General features: G+C 57.6%; 1 long non-coding RNA gene across 1 annotated transcript in view; it reads left to right on the top strand.

Annotated features, from left to right (window-relative positions):
- Window positions 1–17,943, top strand: part of LOC143831455 (uncharacterized) — a 33,695-nt gene extending 15,752 nt beyond the window's left edge. Inside the window, exons 2-3 of the long non-coding RNA XR_013228882.1 lie at window positions 12,750–12,810; window positions 17,826–17,943. This is a non-coding gene — a long non-coding RNA (uncharacterized LOC143831455). The remainder of the gene's footprint in view (window positions 1–12,749; window positions 12,811–17,825) is intronic.
- The last annotated feature ends 2,731 nt before the right edge of the window (window positions 17,944–20,674 follow it).

Here is a 20,674-nt window from a genome sequence, read left to right as displayed (position 1 = left end):
ATCTCCCCCGGCAGTGAATTCCACCTTTTAATCCCTCTCTGTGTAAAGTGGTATTTCCTTTTGTCCCTCCTCAACCTCCTGCCCATCTGCTTCACTGGATGCCCTCCAGTTCTAGCCTTTGGGGAGGGGGGAAGCCTACAGTGGCCTTTGGCATTCACACCTGTGCTCCCCATATAGCGTCTTATTAAGCAAACACAGTTTGGTGAGGGACGCAACAATATCCTTTGTGTTGGACACGAGCACAGGTTTCAGTTTGGGGCCGCACCCATCCTCCTGCCCTGGCCACATGCTTGGGGCATTGACTATCTAGGCAGGAGACTTCTTTTACGCCTTCTATGTCATCAAAGCCCCTCCCCTCCACAAGCCCCGCCCTCTTCAGGCTCCACCCCCCCTTCCTCCCTTCCTGGCCTGCTTGGGACTGTGTGGCATCCGTGTTTGCGATACCTTGACGATCCCCTAAGGGAGCATCAGGCAGGCGTGAATTTCCAGTCCCTTCTGGGCTGGGCATCGGTGGGAAGGTTTAGGAAGCCAGCTGAGGAGGTTCTAAGGCAGGGGTAGTCAAACTGCGGCCCTCCAGATGTCCATGGACTACAATTCCCAGAAGCCCCTGCCAGCATTCGCTGGCAGGGGCTTCTAGGAATTGTAGTCCATGGACATCTGGAGGGCCGCAGTTTGACTACCCCTGTTCTAAGGTGTCGTGTCAGAATTCGGGGACCCCGAACAAACAGCAAGAGGACGAGAGGATCAGAATCCAAAGTTCCCAGGCTTGTTTTCGCCAGAGGAATTTGCTCCTCAGTGTATGAGTCACTCGTTCCTTGTTAGCTTTTCCCACCCAGGGCCCCTGCCAATGGCCTCGATCCTCAGCACAGCCCTGCAAAATAGGTAGCCGAGAGAGAGAGCCTGGAGCGGTTGTCAACCTCCCAGTGTCACCTGGAGATCCCTCTGAATCACAGCTTACCTCTGGATGACGGAGATCAGTTCCCCTGGAGAAGAGGACTGCTTGGGAGGGGGGAGTCTGTGGCCTTGGACCCCACTGAGGGTCAGGGATGCCAGCCTCCAGGTGGGGCCTGGGGATCCCCTGGAATTCCAGCTCCTCTCCAGACTGCAGAGATCAGTTCCCCTGGAGAAAAGGGCTACTTGGGAGGGGGGCCTCTGTGGCCTTGGACCCCCCTGAGGGTCAGGGATGCCAGCCTCCAGGTGGGGCCTGGGGATCCCCTGGAATTCCAGCTCCTCTCCAGACTGCAGAGATCGGTTCCCCTGGAGAAAAGGGCTGCTTGGGAGGGGGGACTCTGTGGCCTTGGACCCCACTGAGGGTCAGGGATGCCAGCCTCCAGGTGGGGCCTGGGGGTCCCCTGGAAGAGCAGTTCTCCCGGAGAAAAGGGCTGCTTGGGAGGGAGACTCTGTGGCCTTGACCCCAGTGAAGTCCCTCCCTTCCACAAACACCACCTTCCTCTGGCTTGACCCCATCCCCATGCAGAGCCTCCGCTTGGCAGGCAGAAAGCCCGAGGTTCAATCCCTGGCAGCATCTCCAGTCGAAAGGACCAGGCAGGAGGGGATGGGAAAGCCCTTGTGTGGGTGCAAAGGACCTGTGTGGGTGTCGCTGTGTCCCAAGGGTCCTGGGTTTATCCCAGGGCAGCCGAGCTCTGCCTGCGGTGCTGGCGGGGTGTCAATATTTGTCCAAGTGATTTCCTGATCACCTGCAGCTCTTCTCCTCCCAGGCAGGGCTTGGCCGGAGAGATCAGCCCATGTCGGCTCGGGTTCCTTTGTCGTGGCGACAAGCACAACAGCTGCTGGTTGCTAAGGCGTTGTTGCCGGTCCCTCCCGCCCCGCAGGGCTGTAATGTGCTCAGGCCATGGAAGCCCCCCTAGTGGGCACATCCGGCCCTGCACCAAATGACCTCCATGTCCCAGGGCTGCCAACCTCCAGGCGGTGCCTGGGGAGCTCTTGGAATTCAGCTGATCTCCCCTCCCCAAACCCCACCCTTCCTGCCTTCCCCCTAAGATCTCCAGGAATTTCCTGACCTGGAGGTGGCATCCTAACTAGCTTAGTTAATAACTATTTAAATGAGTGATTCTGACAGATGCTGGGATGGCATTTCGCTTTGGCACCTGTATCTGGCATCTCCTTGATTAGAACTTTGGCCCAGCAAGGTCTGTCTGCCTTCCTCAGACCAAACTAGAAAAATCCAACCCGTTGGCTAATAAAAAGATGTCACCTTCTTTTGTTTAGAATTATTCCCATTTATTCTGTCGACATTGCCTTCGTATCTGTGGTGTGCGAACATAAACCGGAATGGATTCCTGATAAACGAACAAAAAAATGTTCTTTTTCAATAGCCCGTTTTCAAAGTTCCTTCTCTTCTTCAGTGGCTTTTATCATATAAAGCAGGGGTAGTCAAACTGCGGCCCTCCAGATGCCCATGGACTACAATTCCCATGAGCCCCTGCTGGCAGGGGCTCATGGGAATTGTAGTCCATGGGCATCTGGAGGGCCGCAGTTTGACTACCCCTGATATACACAGTCCTTCAGGCTCAGTTGATCATGGAGGTTTCTTTGCTGTTCTATGACTATGAAAACCCCCCCACGTACCTGCAGCCTTTTACCTGGAGAACTTGGGACCGTCTGCATGCCAAGCAGAACCTCTGCCATTGAACTACAACACCTCCCCTGGGGTTCTGATCCACGGTTTCCACCAAGGACAGAGGGAGAAAGCCCAGGAGTTCTGGCTCGCGCCTCTGCTGACGTTGCTGCTCAGGAACAGCACCGAAACAGAGCCGGCTGGGTGGCCATGTTGGCCTGAAGCAACAGAACGGAGTCTGAATCCAGGGGCACCTTTAAGGCCAACGGAATTTCATTTGAAGCACAAGATTTCCTGTGCATTCGCCCGTCTTCAGGTAGAATGACGTCTGAGTCCACCAGCACCTTTATGATCCAGAAAGTTTTATTCTAAGCTTTTCTCTGGGGTGGCCAAACTGTGCCTTTTCAGGTGTCTGTGGACTGCAATTCCCAGCTGGCAGGGGCTCATGGGAATTGCAGTCCATGGACATCTGGAGAGCCACCGTTTTGACCACCTCTGGTTATACCTTGAATGAAACATCGTTGGTCTTAAAGGTGCCCCTAGACCCAAACGTAGACCCGAAACAGTGGGGGGACCGTGAGGGGGGTCGGGTTTGGCAAGAGAACAGGCTCTGAAGCCCTTCTTAGTGGCAGGCATCCCAAAATGAGTGTTAGGCTTAGCCTGGGCTAGGAAATGCGGCTAAGAAAGGGTAACTCACAGGACCGCCCCCCCACACACACACTGCTCATTGGAAGCTGCTTCCTGCTGAATCAGACTTTGCTCTTTTCTACTCAGACTGGCAGCTGCTCTCCATGGTCCCTGGCAGAGGTTTTTCCCACCCACCCCCCCGGTCCTTTTTTTGCCTTTTTAGGCCAGGGCTAGAACCTCCCTTGTGAATCAGCATTTTCTGCACCGTCATGCCAGCATGCGATGCCTGCAGAAGAAGGGGCCGGGTGACTCACTCTCTGGCTTCCCCAGCTGAAAGGACCAGGCAGAAAGTGACGGGAAAGACCTCCACCGAACTCCCTGGAGAGCTGCTGCCAGTCTGAGCAGGCAATACTGGCTCTGAAGGGTTGATTCTCTGGTTCAGTATCGGGGAAGGGATTTTGCCCAGTGGAAAGCCCTCTGCTTGGCAGGCGGAAGGTTCCCTGTTCAATCTCCGCCTTCTCCAGTTGAAAATAAAAAGCAGGGGTGGTGGGGAAGACCTGGGCACGTGACGCTGGACAGCGACTGCAGTCTAGGTAGACAAGACTGACCGTGTTGGACTGATTAAGTATAATAAAATTTGCATGTTTGTGGGGGTGGCTTAGTGGCAGAGCCTCTGCTTGGCAGGCAGGAGGTCCCAGGTTCAATCCCCGGCATCTCCAGTTAGAAGGACCAGGCAGGAGGGGATGGGAAAGACCTTGGCCCGAGACCCTGGCTCAGTGGCAGAGCCTCTGCTTGGCAGGCAGGAGGTCCCAGGTTCAATCCCCGGCATCTCCAGTTAGAAGGACCAGGCAGGAGGGGATGGGAGAGACCTTGGCCTGAGACTCTGGCTCAGTGGCAGAGCCTCTGCTTGGCAGGCAGGAGGTCCCAGGTTCAATCCCCGGCATCTCCAGTTAGAAGGACCAGGCAGGAGGGGATGGGAAAGGCCTTGGCCTGAGACCCTGGCTCAGTGGCAGAGCCTCTGCTTGGCAGGCAGAAGGCCCCAGGTTCAATCCCCGGCATCTCCAGTTAGAAGGACCAGGCAGGAGAGAATGGGAAAGACCTTGGCCTGAGTCTCTTATGAGCCACTCCCAGTTGAGTCGGTGACAGTCACCCTGATAGGCCGGTGGCCTGTGCTGAAAGGAGGCATCCGCATGCGTTCTGATGTCCATGCGCCTGACACTCAACCCGCTACACTCCACTGACTCTTATCACCATCGAAAAGGTGTATTTTATATAGAAGCTGCAGAGGCCTACCTCTAGGGCCCGACCTAGCACAGCTGGGAAGATTTGAACGTGGGTCCTAGCTTTTGTAGGGAGGTTTTGTGGGCGGTGGGGAGCTGGCTGTGCTCAAAAGTCGCATCATCTTCCCCTCCGGACGGACGCGGTTTCTCTGTTCATCCCCCGTGAGTCAGCCTCTTTTGCTCTTGTGATTCTCTCTTGGGCAACCTCTCAGGGAAGCCGGGGGGTGGGGCGCGTGAGGCAGAACCAGAAGCCACCGCGGAGGATGCCCGCCTTACTCGGGCCCTTCTTGGCACAGCACTGGCGGAATCTGCCATGGGGTGAGGGGGGGGACCTGGTGCAGGGAGGCCATTGTTGTTGCAGCCCCCCGCCCCTCTCCTGAGAAGCAGATGTGGTTGGCCCTTTCCTTCCTCTGCAGAGCCTTCCTTGGGGGTCTCCCTTCCAACGGCTGATCCTGCTGAGTTTCCATCTTCCGGCCGCCCCAGAGCGGGGCTTTCCTGGCCAGTGAGAAGCAGAGGGGGCTTGCTGTCGCCTTCCCTTCCTTCCTCAGCTTCTGAGCTCCCGTGAGCCGCGGCTCCACCAGGCCCGTCTTCCTACCAGACTCCACCTCCGAAAACAGCCAGGGTTGGCAGCTCCCCCTTCCCAGCAGGGGCTTAGGGCCTTTGCACTGCTGTGGGCCAGGGGGAGGTGGCACAGGGCAGCTCAGCCCCTCCGCCCCATTGCCTGTCCCCACGTGCCACGGGCCCTTTAGTGGGGCGGCTGCTCGGAGCCCCCACCCAAGCGTTGCCCTCCCACGTCCTTGGTTTGGTCGAGCGACGGAGCCGGGAAGGGGGTGGGCTTCTCTCCCAGGGCAGCCACAAAACCGAAGGCAGCCGGGAGCTCTCCTTGGCCGCTCCTGCCCGGGAGGCCTTTGCAAAGTGCTTTGCAGCCTCGCCAGGGAGGCCAGCCCAAAGCAATCCTGTTTATTTGGGGGTGGGGGGAAGGCAAACAGTCCGACCGCGTTTCCTTGCAGGATTCCTTTATAAGGCAATCTTTGGGGATTGAACACGGCCCGGCAGCGGCCTTAGAAGCATCTCTTGCGCCTGGACGGCACCATTTGGAGTCACTCAAGCCCCCGGCCTGGTCCGCTTGCCTCGGCTCCAGCTGCTGCCCACAAACAAACACACACACACACACAAACACTCACACAAACACGCACACCGCTTTCCTGGCTCTCTGGCGTGGGGATGCCGACCTCCAAGCAGAGCTGGGGATTCTGCTCGTTTCACCAGTGATCTGCAGACAACAGAGGTCGGTTCCCCCAGGAGAAACGGCCACCGTAGGGGGCAAACCCGATGGTAGAACATCGATTGGGTGAAACCTCCCCCCAGAATTCCCCCCCCCCTCTGCAGGCACCTTCCCCAAATCTCCAGGGATATCGCAGACCGGAGTTGGCAACTCAGATGATTAAGGGGACGTAGGACCTTCCTACAACGACCTTCCTGCAAGGAGGCTGGGATTCTTTCGCTTGGAGAGAGGGCCAAGGGATCGGCATGGCTGGGTCAGTCATTCAGGGAAGGAGGATGGGCTGGTTGAACTCTCCCTGCAGCTCCAGTGTCCTCACTTGGAATTGCTCCCCAACTCCCAAGCACGGTCACACGGTGGGGATTGGGGCCTGTGCCAGGGTTTAAACTGGCACTGGGAGCCATGTTGGATTAGGGAAACAGGATGAGTAAACACCCCTCCCCTCCCCTCCAGACTGCAGAGATCAGTTCCCCTGGAGAAAAGGGCTGCTTGGGAGGGGGGACTCTGTGGCCTTGGACCCCACTGAGGGTCAGGGATGCCAGCCTCCAGGTGGGGCCTGGGGATCCCCTGGAGTTCCAGCTCCTCTCCAGACTCCAGGGCTGCTTGGGAGGGGGGACTCTGTGGCCTTGGACCCCACTGAGGGTCAGGGATGCCAGCCTCCAGGTGTTTGTCATTCTCTCCCCCCCCCCCAAATCCCACCATTCCTTTCAGCCACTAAAATGCATTGGGGGGGCCTTTTATTTTTTAAGTTTGTAACTGACATATCATTCTAGTTCAGAAACATTTTATTGATGGGTTGCTAGTGTCCTAGTTCCCAGTTTTCTTTCTTTCTTTTTTTAAACCAAGTGTCCCTTTTCATTGTGCAGTTATAATGGGAAAAGTGCAGTCTGTACCTTTTCCTTTACAACTGCAATGAAAAAGGCCAGGAGAGAGAGAGAGAGAGAGAGAGAGAACGAACTGGGAGCTCGTATATTGTAGCAATAGATCATTAAAATGGATTTTAAAAATGAACAGTGTTGGGGAAGGCCACTGCAGAGGCCTGAGGCACAGAAAGGATAAAATTGCAAAGTAGATGCTCCTTTGTGGATGTCCAGATGGAGAGCTAACTACAGAACTGCTAAAATTGTGGAGATGTCAATGTTTTTTGGGAACTATCCCTGTTGTGTTTCTTGTTTCCACTTATGGGTAAATTTGGGAGGCACGTGACGTTTTAATTAATAATGCTGCATGACTTCTGACTGTGGGGTGGAACAGAGTGTTCCTTGTCAATAGAGTGCAAACTGACCGCTGCAGGATAAGCCACCATTAGGACTTGATGGCAGGGCATGCTCAATCTTTCATGCGGCTTCTTAGTCATCCTTCTGGACCCTGCTCCCTCCCCCAGGGGCCCACAAGTCCAGCCTCCCAGTAAGGGCATCCCAGTAAGGGGTCATGCCAGCACCCTACGGAGCATGGCAGCCATTACAGGTATCATAGGAGTTCCTCTTCAAACTTTGGTAAATTGCTATTTTTTAAAAGATGTTAAAAATCATTGAAAAACAAGCCTAATAAACATGAATGCAGAGGGGAGAGGCGCTGGGGCTCCGTGGCAGAGCCCCTGATTGGCCTGCAGAAGGTCCCAGGTTCAATCCCCAGCATCTCCACTTAGAAGGACCTTGAATGAGGGGAGGGGAAAGATCTTGGCCTGAGACCCTGGCTCAATGGCAGAGCCTCTGCTTGGCCTGAAGAAGGTCCCAGGTTCAATCCCCGGCATCTCCAGTTAGAAGGACCAGGCAGGAGGGGATGGGAAAGACCTTGGCCTGAGACCCTGGCTCAGTGGCAGAACCTCTCCTTGGCAGGCAGAAGGTCCCAGGTTCAATCCCCAGCATCTCCAGTCAAAAGGACCAGGCAGGAGGGGATGGGAAAGACCTTGGCCTGAGACCCTGGCTCAGTGGCAGAGCCTCTGCTTGGCAGGCAGAAGGTCCCAGGTTCAATCCCCGGCATCTCCAGTTAGAAGGACCAGGCAGGAGGGGATGGGAAAGACCTTGGCCTGAGACCCTGGCTCAGTGGCAGAGCCTCTGCTGGGCAGGCAGAAGGTCCCAGGTTCAATCCCCGGCATCTCCAGTTAGAAGGACCAGGCAGGAGGGGATGGGAAAGACCTTGGCCTGAGACCCTGGCTCAGTGGCAGAGCCTCTGCTTGGCAGGCAGAAGGTCCCAGGTTCAATCCCCGGCATCTCCAGTTAGAAGGACCAGGCAGGAGGGGATGGGAAAGACCTTGGCCTGAGACCCTGGCTCAGTGGCAGAGCCTCTGCTGGGCAGGCAGAAGGTCCCAGGTTCAATCCCCGGCATCTCCAGTTAGAAGGACCAGGCAGGAGGGGATGGGAAAGACCTTGGCCTGAGACCCTGGCTCAGTGGCAGAGCCTCTGCTTGGCAGGCAGAAGGTCCCAGGTTCAATCCCCGGCATCTCCAGTTAGAAGGACCAGGCAGGAGGGGATGGGAAAGACCTTGGCCTGAGACCCTTGCTCAGTGGCAGAGCCTCTGCTTGGCAGGCAGAAGGTCCCAGGTTCAATCCCCGGCATCTCCAGTTAGAAGGACCAGGCAGGAGGGGCTGGGAAAGACCTTGACCTGAGACCCTGGCTCAGGGGCAGAGCCTCTGCTGGGCAGGCAGAAGGTCCCAGGTTCAATCCCCAGCATCTCCAGTTAGAAGGACCAGGCAGGAGGGGCTGGGAAAGACCTTGACCTGAGACCCTGGCTCAGTGGCAGAGCCTCTGCTGGGCAGGCAGAAGGTCCCAGGTTCAATCCCCGGCATCTCCAGTTAAAAGGACCAGGCAGGAGGGGATGGGAAAGACCTTGGCCTGAGACCCTGGAGAGCTACTGCCAGTCTGAGAATCCTAGACAAGTCAGAGAATAACAAAGTTAAAACCACACAAATTTGCAAGGAGGGCAGGAAATTAACGTGCAGTGGTGAAAATACTCCCCCCTCCTTGCCAATATTCTCATTGGCAGCTTAGTGGCACAAGACTTTAAAAAGCTCTCCCGGGCTTCTGAGGACCCCCCCCCCCATTACTATGCTCCAGACCTGCTTGCAGAGAAGGTAGTATAGAAATCAAATAAATGAAAAGGCTCCCATTACCAGCGTTCGCCAGTGGGTTCCACCGAGCCTTCTGTGCATGCAGCATGTTCCCCCATATTACGAGACCCTGCGACTTCCCCCTTTTCCGCAATGCCTGTAACACGCTCGAGAGTCCCCGCATGAAAGACAATATGGAAAGCAGGGATCCGCAGCTGCTTGTCGGTTACAAAAAAGTCTGCTCGGTTTCAACATCAGGGTTTCTCCCCCCCCCACCCTTCCTTCCTGTTCCCTTTCTTTCAAGGAACTAATGCGTGAACGTATGCACAGAGCCAGAAGCACGAGCATCGGCATGGAAGGCACGCACTGGGTGGGCACTGTTGTGCCGTTTCCACGGGGTCATTCTCTAAATTTGTTTAAAAATTTTGGATCCTACCCCCTTCCCATGTCATGAGTGACGTCCCACCCCGATTTAGAAAAGTGCATTTTAAAAACTGTAGCTGCAGAATAAGTACACCGGAGGAAGAAGAACGGTGCGTAAGGCGGGCGCAGAATCCAAAGTTGAGTTTAGAGGCCCACTGTTTGGGAAATCTGTGAAAAAGGCCCATGTCGTCTGAGATCGGCCACGATCCCGGGAGATGTCCAGGCCCCACCTGGATGTTGGTAACCCTGTGCAGCAGGGTGCCTTTGGCCGCAAGGGTCAGTGGCCTTGAAGAACCGCGGTGTCAGGCAGAGAGCAAAATCCCCGTTTTCCTTTGCGAAATGTTGGCCTTCCCCCCCTCCCCCCCCCCCGGAAGACGGCGGCCACATGTCTTCTGGGCCTGGCTTGGCTCTGTGGTTTCTCTTTTCTGGGATTCAGCGTCTGGCTGGAGAGAAGCAGCCGAGAATCCCCCCGCCTGCCTCTCCCTTTGCACGGCTTTCCAGACATAAATAATCCAAGTCTGCTCTGCTGGAAGACGCTCCCCAGAAACCAGAGAAGAAGGGAAGGGAAGGGAAGGGAATCTTTTGGAAAGTCATCGGATTATTTTTAGGCCACGCTCAGGGGCCCTGAAGAAGGCCACGCTGTGTCAAATGAGAGCTGTCTTCTTGCTTGGCTTGACTCCAGTTGGCCCTTGTGGTAGTCCAGGGCTCTTGCGCAGGGTTGCCAGTCCTCCAGGTGGTGGCTGGAGATCTGGGATTCCAGCTGATCTTCAGGCAACGGAGATCAGTTCCCCTGGGGAATAATGGCTGCTTTGGGAGGTGGACTCGGTGGCCTTGGACCCCACTGAAGTCCTTCACCTTGCTTCACTACCCAAGCTCCATTCCCAGACCTCCAGGCATTTCCCAACTCAGAGGGGGCAACCCTACCCGGGTGGGATGTGGGTAGTGTTGCCAACCTCCAGGTAGGACCCAGAGATCTCCCTGAATTACATCTGCTCTCCAGGTTTTAGGCTTGTCCCCCTGGAGAAAAGGGCTGCTTTGGGAGGTGGAGTCTGTGGCCTTGGACCCCACTGAGGTTCTTCATTGATTACCTCACTACCCAAACTCCATCCCCAGGTCTGCAGGCATTTCTCAACCCTGAACTGGCAACCTTACTTCTCACATGAGGAATTTGAGGGTCCAGAATACCCTGGTGGGGTGTGAGCAGAGATGCCAACGTCCAGGTGGGACCTGGAGATCTCCCTGAATTCCATCTGATCTCCAGGCTCCAGAAGTCCATCCCCCTGGAGAAGCGGGTTGCTTTGAAGGAGGGGGATCTGTGTCCTTGAACCCCACAAATATCCATTCCTCCCAAACTCCACCCTTTCCATGCCTGTCCCCAAATCTTTAGGAATATCCCTACTTGGTGTTGTCAGCCCTTAGGTACAGTTCCCTTCTGCTGCGCAAGAATTCTGTTCTACCCAACAGAGTTGCCAGCTACAGTTTGGGAAATTCCTGGAGATTTGGGAGGGGGGGGAGCCTGAAGTGGGCAGGGTTTAGGGAAGGAGGGACTTTGGTGGGATATAAGGCCACAGAGTCCCGCTGACCAGAGTGGCCATTCACTCCAGAGGGGTGTCACCTGGGGATCAGTCGTAACAGGGTAGAGTTGCCAGGCACTACCTGGTGGTTGGTAACCCCACCTCCCACACAGACTAGGCTCCAGGGACAGGCATCTGGACCTCCTCTCCAGGCCTTGGCTCTGGAATCTTTAAAGGGGAGGCCTGCGGAACATTCTGGAGCCTTCGTGAAACTTCTTAATGAGTTCTTTTTCACAATTCCTTGGATTTTTAAACTCTTTTTTTCCTCTTCTTTTTCTGTCTCGTGCCATTGTTGATAGGTTTTCATTGTTTGATGAGTGGCATTTTGTGTCATTTCTTTTATTTAATCTTTTTTGGGGGTTAAACCCCCAATCCCCCCCCCCACACTCACACACGTGCATGGCCCAGATCCTTCCTTTGGGGGAGTAAAGAAAAAGGAAAGCGGGAGAGAAAGGCAGGGCTTGAATGAGGTTGGAAAGGGCCTGGTGTTCGGTTAGCCGGCATTTGTAGCTCTTTGTCGTGCTGAAACGCAGTGCTCTTGAAACGAACTCAGCATGGTTGGTTGGGGGGCCAGCCTCCAGGGGGTGGTTGGAATTCTGGCACATCAGCTGAATCAGACACCTCTTGGTGCATCAAGGGCAATACGGTCTACTCAGGCAGGCAGTGGGTCCCCAAGGCCTCAGGTCCCATCCCCTCCTCTTAACTGGAGATGCCAGGGATTGAACCTGGGACCTTCTGCCTGCCAAGCAGAGGCTCGACCACTGAGCCAGGGTCTCAGGTCAAGGTCTTTCCCATCCCCTCCTGTCTGGTCCTTCTAACTGGAGATGCTGGGGATTGAACCTGGGACCTTCTGCAGGCCAAGCAGAGGCTCTGCCACTGAGCCAGGGTCTCAGGCCAAGGTCTTTCCCATCCCCTCCTGCCTGGTCCTTCTAACTGGAGATGCCGGGGATTGAACCTGGGACCTTCTGCCTGCCAAGCAGAGGCTCTGCCACTGAGCCAGGGTCTCAGGCCAAGGTCTTTCCCACCCCCTCCTGCCTGGTCCTCTTAACTGGAGATGCCAGGGATTGAGCCTGGGACCCTCTGCCTGCCAAGCAGAGGCTCTGCCACTGAGCCAGGGTCTCAGGCCAAGGTCTTTCCCACCCCCTCCTGCCTGGTCCTCTTAACTGGAGATGCCAGGGATTGAACCTGGGACCCTCTGCCTGCCAAGCAGAGGCTCTGCTACTGAGCCAGGGTCTCAGGCCAAGGTCTTTCCCATCCCCTCCTGCCTGGTCCTTCTAACTGGAGATGCCGGGGATTGAACCTGGGACCTCCTGCCTGCCAAGCAGAGGCTCTGCCACTGAGCCAGGGTCTCAGGCCAAGGTCTTTCCCACCCCCTCCTGCCTGGTCCTTCTAACTGGAGATGCCGGGGATTGAACCTGGGACCTCCTGCCTGCCAAGCAGAGGTTCTGCCACTGAGCCAGGCCCCCCCCCCAGCCGACTGATGTGTCTCTCCGCCCCACAGTCCCGCCAAGGTGGAGCCAGACAGCCGCTTTCAAGCCAGGTGCGCTGGGGAGCCAGGCGAAAGGCGAGGAGTGGAACAATTGGTGCCAAATGAATAAGCAGCCCGGAGGGATCTCTGCAGGCTGGCGAAGGCTGAGCCCCCTGCCCCCCTCCACCCAGCTGGGAAATGTGTTTCCGGAGCGGCCACAGAATCTCACTCGCTTTTGAATGGCTCTATTTTTAGGGCCCCTTTTGACCGATTCAGGAACACGCCGCTGGCCCTGTGGCAGTCTGGGCGGGAGGGGCCCACCTCCCCAGTATTTTTCCAGTGGGGCTCCAGGTACCTCTCCAGACTACAGTTCCACTGGAGAACAGGCCTGCTTGGGAGGGGAGGGGGGCTGCCGGGCATTCAGAGAGAGAGCTGGACCCTTGACTCTTTCCTTTTTTCCCTCCACAGAGAAACCACAGCACCCTGAGTCAGCACCCAAGAGGCCCAGCACCCCGCTCGCTCTCGTCGGGTGAGTCTCCTTCTCTCCTGGAGAAGAGCCCTGGGCCAAAGCAACCAGGAAGTCAGCCAAGGAGGTTGGCAGAACCAGACTGGCAATGCTGTTAGCCGGCACAAAAAGCTTGGGAACTGGGGAATACACGCTTGGGAATGGCCGTTGCCAACCTTTCTGGTGGCGCCTGGAGATCTACCCTCAATTAGCATCGATTACCGGATGACCCCAGGAGGAAATGGCTGCCTTGGGAGACAGATCTGTCAGCATCGTACTACTGAACCAGAGCAGTCAAGGGCCGGCCGGTCCAGCCTCCCATCCCACAGGTCCTGTGGAGGGTCAACACCAGGGCAAAGAGGCCGAGGCCTCCAGAAGAACACCAGGAGAGCCCTGCTGGGTCAGGCCAGTGGTGGAGGTCCATCTAGTCCAGCAACCAGACTCCAGCAATGAATTCTGAATATGGGGCTGATTTAGTCTGTTGTACTACCTTGCCTGTAGGCTGATCCTGCATTGAGCAGGGGGTGGGACTGGATGGCCTCTATGGCCCCTTCCCACTCTAGGATTCTAGGAGTCTAGTTCAGCAAAGGGATGGGCTGCCTCAGGAGGTGGGGAGCTCCCCTTCACTGGCCGTCTTCAAGCAGCGGCTGGACAGATCCTTCTCCTGGATGCTTGAGGCTGATCCTGCACTGAGCAGGGGGTGGGACTAGATGGCCTCCATGGACCCTTCCCCCTCTAGGATTTCATGAGTCTAGTTCAGCATTGGAAGGGGCTGCCTCAGGAGGTGGGGAGCTCCCCCTCACTGGCCCCCTCACTGGACTAGATGGCCTGCATGGCCCCTGCCCACTCTAGGAATCCATGATCTTTCTCCCTGGGAGAAGCAGGAAATCCCCTCCTCCTGGTGTTTGGCCTCAGTTGCACGGGGCTATTTCCCCCAAAGTCGAGCTGTGTGGCCTCCTCCCCCCCCCCCCAGCCCTGCAGTCCAGGGCAAAACCCGGCTCCGCAGAGTCCTGCCATGGCGCCGGTGCTCCTGCCTCTTGCCCAACCTATGCGCCGTGCAACAAGCCCAAACGGCTCCTCCAGCCCCCCCAGGAAGAGCAGCCCATGTTTATTCGCATGCACACCCTTTCGCCCGCAGGGAGAGCCTGGCTCCCAAAGCAAAGCGGATTCTTTTGTGCACAGAAAGGGCAACCCAGGTGGCTCTTGATGAATTTGGGGATGGTTCTCCCAGAGCTGCTTTGCAGGTTTTGTGGCCTCAAACTGGATAGTTCAGCCCGGCTTCGACTCTGATCGTTTGCCTAGTGGGCTCGATCCTGGTTAGACTTCGGATGGGAGACATCTGTCCATGTCTTGCCTTGACCTGAAGGCCCAGGGGAGGCTGGCCTAATCAGACCTTGGAGGATGAACAGGAGGGGGCCTGACTAGGATAGAATCCTGGAACCACAGAGTGGGAAGGGGCCATGGAGGCCATCTAGTCCCACCCCCTGCTCAGTGCAGGATCAGCCTCCAGCATCCAGGAGAAGGATCTGTCCAGCCACTGCTTGAAGACGGCCAGTGAGGGGGAGCTCCCCACCTCCTCAGGCACCCCTTCCACGGCTGAACTAGACTCCTAGAATCCTAGAGTGGGAAGGGCCATAAAGGCCATCTAGTCCACCCCCTGCTCAGTGCAGGACCAGCCTCAAGCATCCAGGAGAAGGATCTCTCCAGCCTCTGCTTGAAGACGGCCAGTGAGGGGGAGCTCCCCACCTCCTCAGGCAGCCCCTTCCACGGCTGAACTAGACTCCTGGAATCCTAGAGTGGGAAGGGCCATAAAGGCCATCTAGTCCACCCCCTGCTCAGTGCAGGACCAGCCTCAAGCATCCAGGAGAAGGATCTCTCCAGCCTCTGCTTGAAGATGGCCAGTGAGGGGGAGCTCCCCACCTCCTTAGGCAGCCCCTTCCCCTGCTGAACTAGACTCCTAGAATACCAGAGTGGGAAGGGGCCATGCAGGCCATCTAGTCTCACCCCCTGCTCAGGGCAGGATCAGCCTCCAGCATCCTGGAGAAGGATCTGTCCAGCCGCTGCTTGAAGACCACCAGTGAGGGGGAGCTCCCCACCTCCTGAGGCAGCCCCTTCCACTACTGAACTAGACTCCTAGAATCCTAGAGTGGGAAGGGGCCATGCAGGCCATCTAGTCCCACCCCCTGCTCAGTGCAGGATCAGCCTCCAGCATCCAGGAGAAGGATCTGTCCAGCCGCTGCTTGAAGACGGCTAGTGAGGGGGAGCTCCCCACCTCCTCAGGCAGCCCCTTCCATGGCTGAACTAGACTCCTGGAATCCTAGAGTGGGAAGGAGCCATGCAGACCATCTAGTCCAACCCCCTGCTCAGTGCAGGATCAGCCTCCAGCATCCAGGAGAAGGATCTGTCCAGCCCCCACTTGAAGACCAACAGGGAGGGGGAGCTCCCCACCTCCTGAGGCAGGACATCCTGGCTGACTCCACTGAGACTAGTATTGATAAACCACCACTGTCCCTCTCTTCCCTGAGCCAGCCAGCCCAGCCTAGCCCTATCTTGTTGACTCTGGGAAGCTAAGCAGGGCCAACCCTGGTGAGGACTTAGATGGGAGACCTCCAGGAAAGCTGAGGGTTGCTACGCAGAGGCACTCAATGTCAAGGCTTGAGCATGTCAGATTTGGGAAGCTGAGCAGAGCCTGCCCTGGTCATCCCTTGGGTGGCAGCCCAGACAGACACCTCCATCCATCCCTGGCCTTGCAAACCCTGCAGGGCCACCAGAAGTGAGGTGTGACGCCACTCCCCACCACCTCCCCAACGCAAGGAGACGGGCAGCCCTGCAGATGCCGGCTGCGGACCAGCTAAGCACGCGAACCCACGCCCTTGTTTCCAGCAGGTGTGCTGCGTCAGAAGCCGTGGGGCCTGCCGCTCTGTCCCGGCAAGCCCAGCCTCTACGCCCCATGGGAGACGCCCCTGCTTGCCCTGGGATCAGCTGGGGTGGTTCCCCACGAACCATTCCAGGGATCCCCAGAGAGCGGCCCCGGGGCACCGCGGTGCGTTTCCTGGAACCTCGTAGAGATACGATCCAGGGAGTCCTGGGCGCGGAAGAGCTACTGGGAGATTTGGGTGGCTCCCCAAAGGCGAGCAGACGGGCAAAGAGCTGAGATCATGCCAGGGAGACAAGCACCAGCCGGGCGCCCGGAGCCTCCTGGCAGACGTCTCTGGGCTTGGGAGCTTCTCTCCAGGGCGGCACCAGGAAGGACCCTCCTCTCTTCTTGTGGAAGCTTTGAGGGCTTTGTTCCTTGGGCGTCCCTCCGTCTCCTCGGGGCAAGAGGTACTTGGCAAAGCCTGGGGATTCAGCTCTGTCTCCTGCGCCTGCCCCGGCTTAGCTTCTGAGATCGGACAGAACGGGGCCTGCCGGGCTATCCGGGTCAAGGCACCCCCAAGGAAGGCTACGCCGAGGCAGGCGATCCTCAACCACGTCTGTATGCCTCTTCATAGAATCCAAAATAACAGAGTTGGAAGGGGCCTCCTGGGTCATCTAGTCCAACCCCCTGCACTATGCAGGACACTCCCAACCCTCTCGCTCATCCACTGTCACCTGCCACCCCCTTGAGCCTTCACAGAATCAGCCTCTCCGTCAGATGGCTCTCCAGCCTCTGTTTAAAAATCTCCAAAGATGGAGAACCCACCACCTCCCGAGGAAGCCTGTTCCACTGAGGAACTCCTCTGACTGTCAGGAACTTCTTCCGGAGGTTGAGATGGAATTTCTTTTGAATTAATTTCATCCCATTCGTTCTGGTCCGTCCCTTCAGCCTCTTGCCCCAGCCTGGAAGACCCTCGTTCTCCTGAGCTCACCAGATCTCAGAAGCTAAGCCGGTTGGGCCCTGGGTAGGACCGGGACAGAAGACCTCCACGGATTATGCTTTTATCGTATCATGCAGCAAGTGTGTGATTTGGGCAGGAGATCCTCGGATTGTTTGGCTGCCGGGCGAGAGGGGTTGGGAGGCGGGTAGCTGTCACCTGCCCCTGTGCCACGACCCTGCCACTGCTTGGAGGCAGCCCTCCCGGGTGCCAGGCAGGGCCGACCCCGTTCTGCTTCTGAGATGGATCCAGATCCTGCTTCCCTGGAAGGCCACACTTTCCCCTCTGCACGGTGCAAAGAAGGCTGGTCGGACTGACAGTCCAGAAAATGAGAAAAAAACTCTGGCCAATTGGCTGAATTCAATTCTCCTGATAGTTATTTGTAGTTTGTTGTTCTTTCAAATGTCCAACCCCTTGAGATTCCCTAATAGGGAAATGTTGATTCTTTCAAATAATCTGAAGCACGAACCAAACCATAGCCACCAAAACAGGTTCTGGATAAACTATACGATTCTGTTTCCCGTTTTCAATTTCTTTAGGAATCTGTTAGGGCAGGGGTAGTCAAACTGCGGCCCTCCAGATGTCCATGGACTACAATTCCCAGCGAATGCTGGCAGGGGCTCATGTGAATGGTAGTCCATGGACATCTGGAGGACCACAGGTTGACTACCCCTGTGTTAGGGGTAGTCAAGTCGTTAGGGTCAAGTCATGAACATTTTTGTCATTTCCTTCGCATCTGCAGGCAGCCCACGGTCCGAAGCAGCAGCCCGTCTTGGGGAGAACGCCACCACTGTGCCAGTCCTTCTGCAGCGGTGCCCACTGGGGGGGGGGAGGCAGAGGGCCGTCGAGGGGCAACCAGCTTCTGGAAACCCCACAGGGCTCTCAAGAAGGGACATTCAGAGATGGTTGGCCGCTTTCTGCCTCTGCGTCTCCCCTCCAACCAGGCCTGACCCTGCTTAGCTTCCCAGATCTGACGGGCAGAGTCTAGCCTGGGACACCGAGGCCAGTAAAGGCAGCATCCAATCCTCTTCCCCAGCCTTCAAAACGTTCCCAAAGGCTTGTCACTGTTCAAGGGTCCCTGCCTCCCCCAATTGTCCCGAGGCTGGAAGAGGGACGCTCCCTTCCTTTGCGCGATAGCTGGGTCATCTCCCCCCGCCACTAACGCTCCTCTCCTTTCATTTCCAGCCGGCTGCTCCGGGGGTCTTGCAGACGGACGCCTCTCCCTGCCTGCCTTGCCGCTGCCCGCCGGGGTTCCTGGTGATGGGATTTTATCCACATGTGCAGAATCACATTGCCAGGGATTTCCAACGGTCGGCGAGCCCACCGCGCTCAGCGGGAGGCCCCCCCCCTGTCAGCAGAGCCGCTGGGCAGGCCGGGGTGCCCCTCGCGGTGGGATGTCGGTTTGCTGAGCTGCTGTGAGGCCCGGTGTGGGCAGCTGTGGGAGCCTGCCAGAGGGAGCCCTTCTTCCGACGCTGAGGGGCAGGGCTTGGTCCACCTGTGAACAGCGTGTGGCTCAGCCGTGTTCACAGTGGCTAAGTTCCGCCTCCCGCAGTCCAGCCTTCCGCTTGCCCCCCTGGCCGGCCGCCCGAATCCAGGAGGATCCCCAGAACACTCTCAAGCAGATGCCCTGGAGGCAGGGGCCAGAGACGCCGGAGGGGCCAGAGGGCCTGCCTGTCGGGTGGCCCAGAGGGAGGCCACGATCCACCGCTCCTTCCGCAGGGCCACGCGGTGGTCCTTCCGGGCTTTGCCTCCCGTGCCTACTGAGCTGATACTCAGTCGCTTTGAACAAACTGGCTCAGTTCAGCAGGAACAGGAGTCCGGCCCAGGCTTCCCAACTTCCAGGCAGGGGCTGGAGTTCTCCAGGAGTCCTAGCCCACCCGCAGACAACAGAGGGCAGCTCCCCGGGAGAGAAGAGCTGGATTGGAAAGTGGCCTCTCCGCCGCTGTGTCCCACCCCTGAATCTCCAGGAGTTGGCAACCCTAGCTCCGGACACAGCTGCACTGTCCTCCCTCTTTTGTGGTGGGGCGCTGGCCAGGTTACGGGTGTGCAACGGAAAACACTGTAACCAACAAAGCTCCTCCACAACGCCACGGCTGACAACCCCGAGGGCCGCCGGCCTCACCACGCCTTCCCTGCCGGACCTTGGCCAGGTCACGCCCAGCCAGCAGCTCTTGGGGAGACCCCACAGTCCGTCCCCCTGGACTGCACCCCAGTTATATTCGGGACCTGGCCTTTCACCCTGTCTCAGCGGCAGATCTGCACAGGCCTGTTTTTATGCTCTGAGCCGTCGCCCGTCTTTTCCACGGCAGGTCCAATCCTGCAGGCCTCTCAGCGGGGTTTGCCGGGTGGAATCGACGGCATTCCAGTTTGCAACCGTAGGCTGGAATTTCCTGGTTGCGGGATTGGTGCCGATCCGATGGCTGGGAATTGGGCCTTCCGTCCGGATAGGCCCGTGGCAGCCGGATCTTTGTGGATGGGCAGCTCTCTCTGGGCACGAACTCGGAGGCTGGTTGTTGCTCGGAATTAAACGTGGTTGCCCTTCAAGGGGCCCTTGGACTCAGCGTGTGTTCTTTCTGGAGAAATGTGCATGCACAGGGAAGGGGGTTCCCAGCAGCTGCTCCTTTGGAGGCAGGGGGGGGGTTTCCGCTTGCGGTGGGCAGAACACAAGTCTTGTGATCCTGCTGGAGGGGGCGGGCACAGACTGGAAATGGGGTGGGCCTGGGACATGCCTGAGAATCCCCTCCAATGCAGCACCTGGCAACTGGCCCCGTGGGGGACCTCTTAGAATCATAGAATCATGGAGTTGGACAGGACCCCCAGGGTCATCTAGTCCAACCCCCTGTACAGTGCAGGAACTCACAACTACCTGCCCACCCACAATGACTCCAGTTCCATGCCCAAGTGATTCCCCACACACACACACACACCAAAAATCTCCAGGATTCACCTACCACCCCACTGTGGGGATCATCCATTCCCTGGGTCTGTAGGAAGGGCCATGGGCTTGAGCCACTGTCGGCTTGTGAGTTTGGGCCCTTGTGTGACCCACAGTGTTGGACTGGATGGACCACTGGCCTGATCCAGCATAGCTCCTCTTCTGTTCTGATGTCTGGGGCAGAGATGCTCTGTTTTGCTGGTGCTTGGAGGGGGCCCACAGTGGGGGGGCTTCTGGAGTTCTGGCCCTGCTTGGTGGACCTCCTGATGGCCCCTGGGCTTTGGCCACGGTGAGGCCCAGAATGCTGGATTGGAGCCATTGGCCTGCCCCCGCATGGCTTCTCTTGTGTTCTTCTGCACTTAGCAGCCAGTGTGAGGGCCAGCCCACGGCCCTGGACAGGACAGCAAGCTAGATTCTTGGACGACCTGCGTTCAGATTCCGGCTTCTGCCGCAGCGGCTGGGAGGGTGACGTTGGACCCGTCACGAGCTCTCCCCCTGGCCCACCTCACAGGGTTGCTGTTGGGAGAGAACGCAGGAGGGGCAGACGTTCTAAGCCCCTCGGGGTCCCGACTGTGGGTTCAATCGTGCATGCAAAATAAGTGCAAGAGGCACGCCTTCGCACCTGGTGCTACTCTGAGCCAAGAGAGGGGTGGGCATTCCAAAAAGAGCAACCCCCCTTTCCCTGGCACGCGCCTACCAAAGGACATCAGTTCCCCACCGCTCCCCGCTTGGACGCACATCCTCCACACGCACGCACGTGGGCAATTTGGGGGCAATTAAGGGCTTAAGAGGGAGGTCCCACCCTGTGGTGAGTCATGCTGGGGCACCGCAGGGAGAGCTGGCCTTCCCGGCCCCAGTGGGCCACACCCTGCCCCACAGCCCAAGATGGCGGAGCAGGAATGTTCACGCCGGGAGAGTCGAATGCCGAATGAGGCGGGTGGGGCGACAGCGCGGCAGAGGGCCCGGAAACCAGGGGGGGGGGGAGCCCGCTGCCACTCAGAAGGGCGGGCGTCTTCCTCAGTGGCACCCAAGGAGCAAGGGGGGGCAGGGGGTGTTCGCTGCAGGCTGCCCACCCCATTTCAGCCCTGTCAGCGTCTCC

The sequence above is a fragment of the Paroedura picta genome, chromosome 3 (assembly GCF_049243985.1).
Source record: "Paroedura picta isolate Pp20150507F chromosome 3, Ppicta_v3.0, whole genome shotgun sequence".
Classification (NCBI taxonomy): Eukaryota; Metazoa; Chordata; class Lepidosauria; order Squamata; family Gekkonidae; genus Paroedura; species Paroedura picta.
Note: the sequence above shows the minus strand (reverse complement) of the source record. Positions and strands in the feature narration are given on the sequence as shown.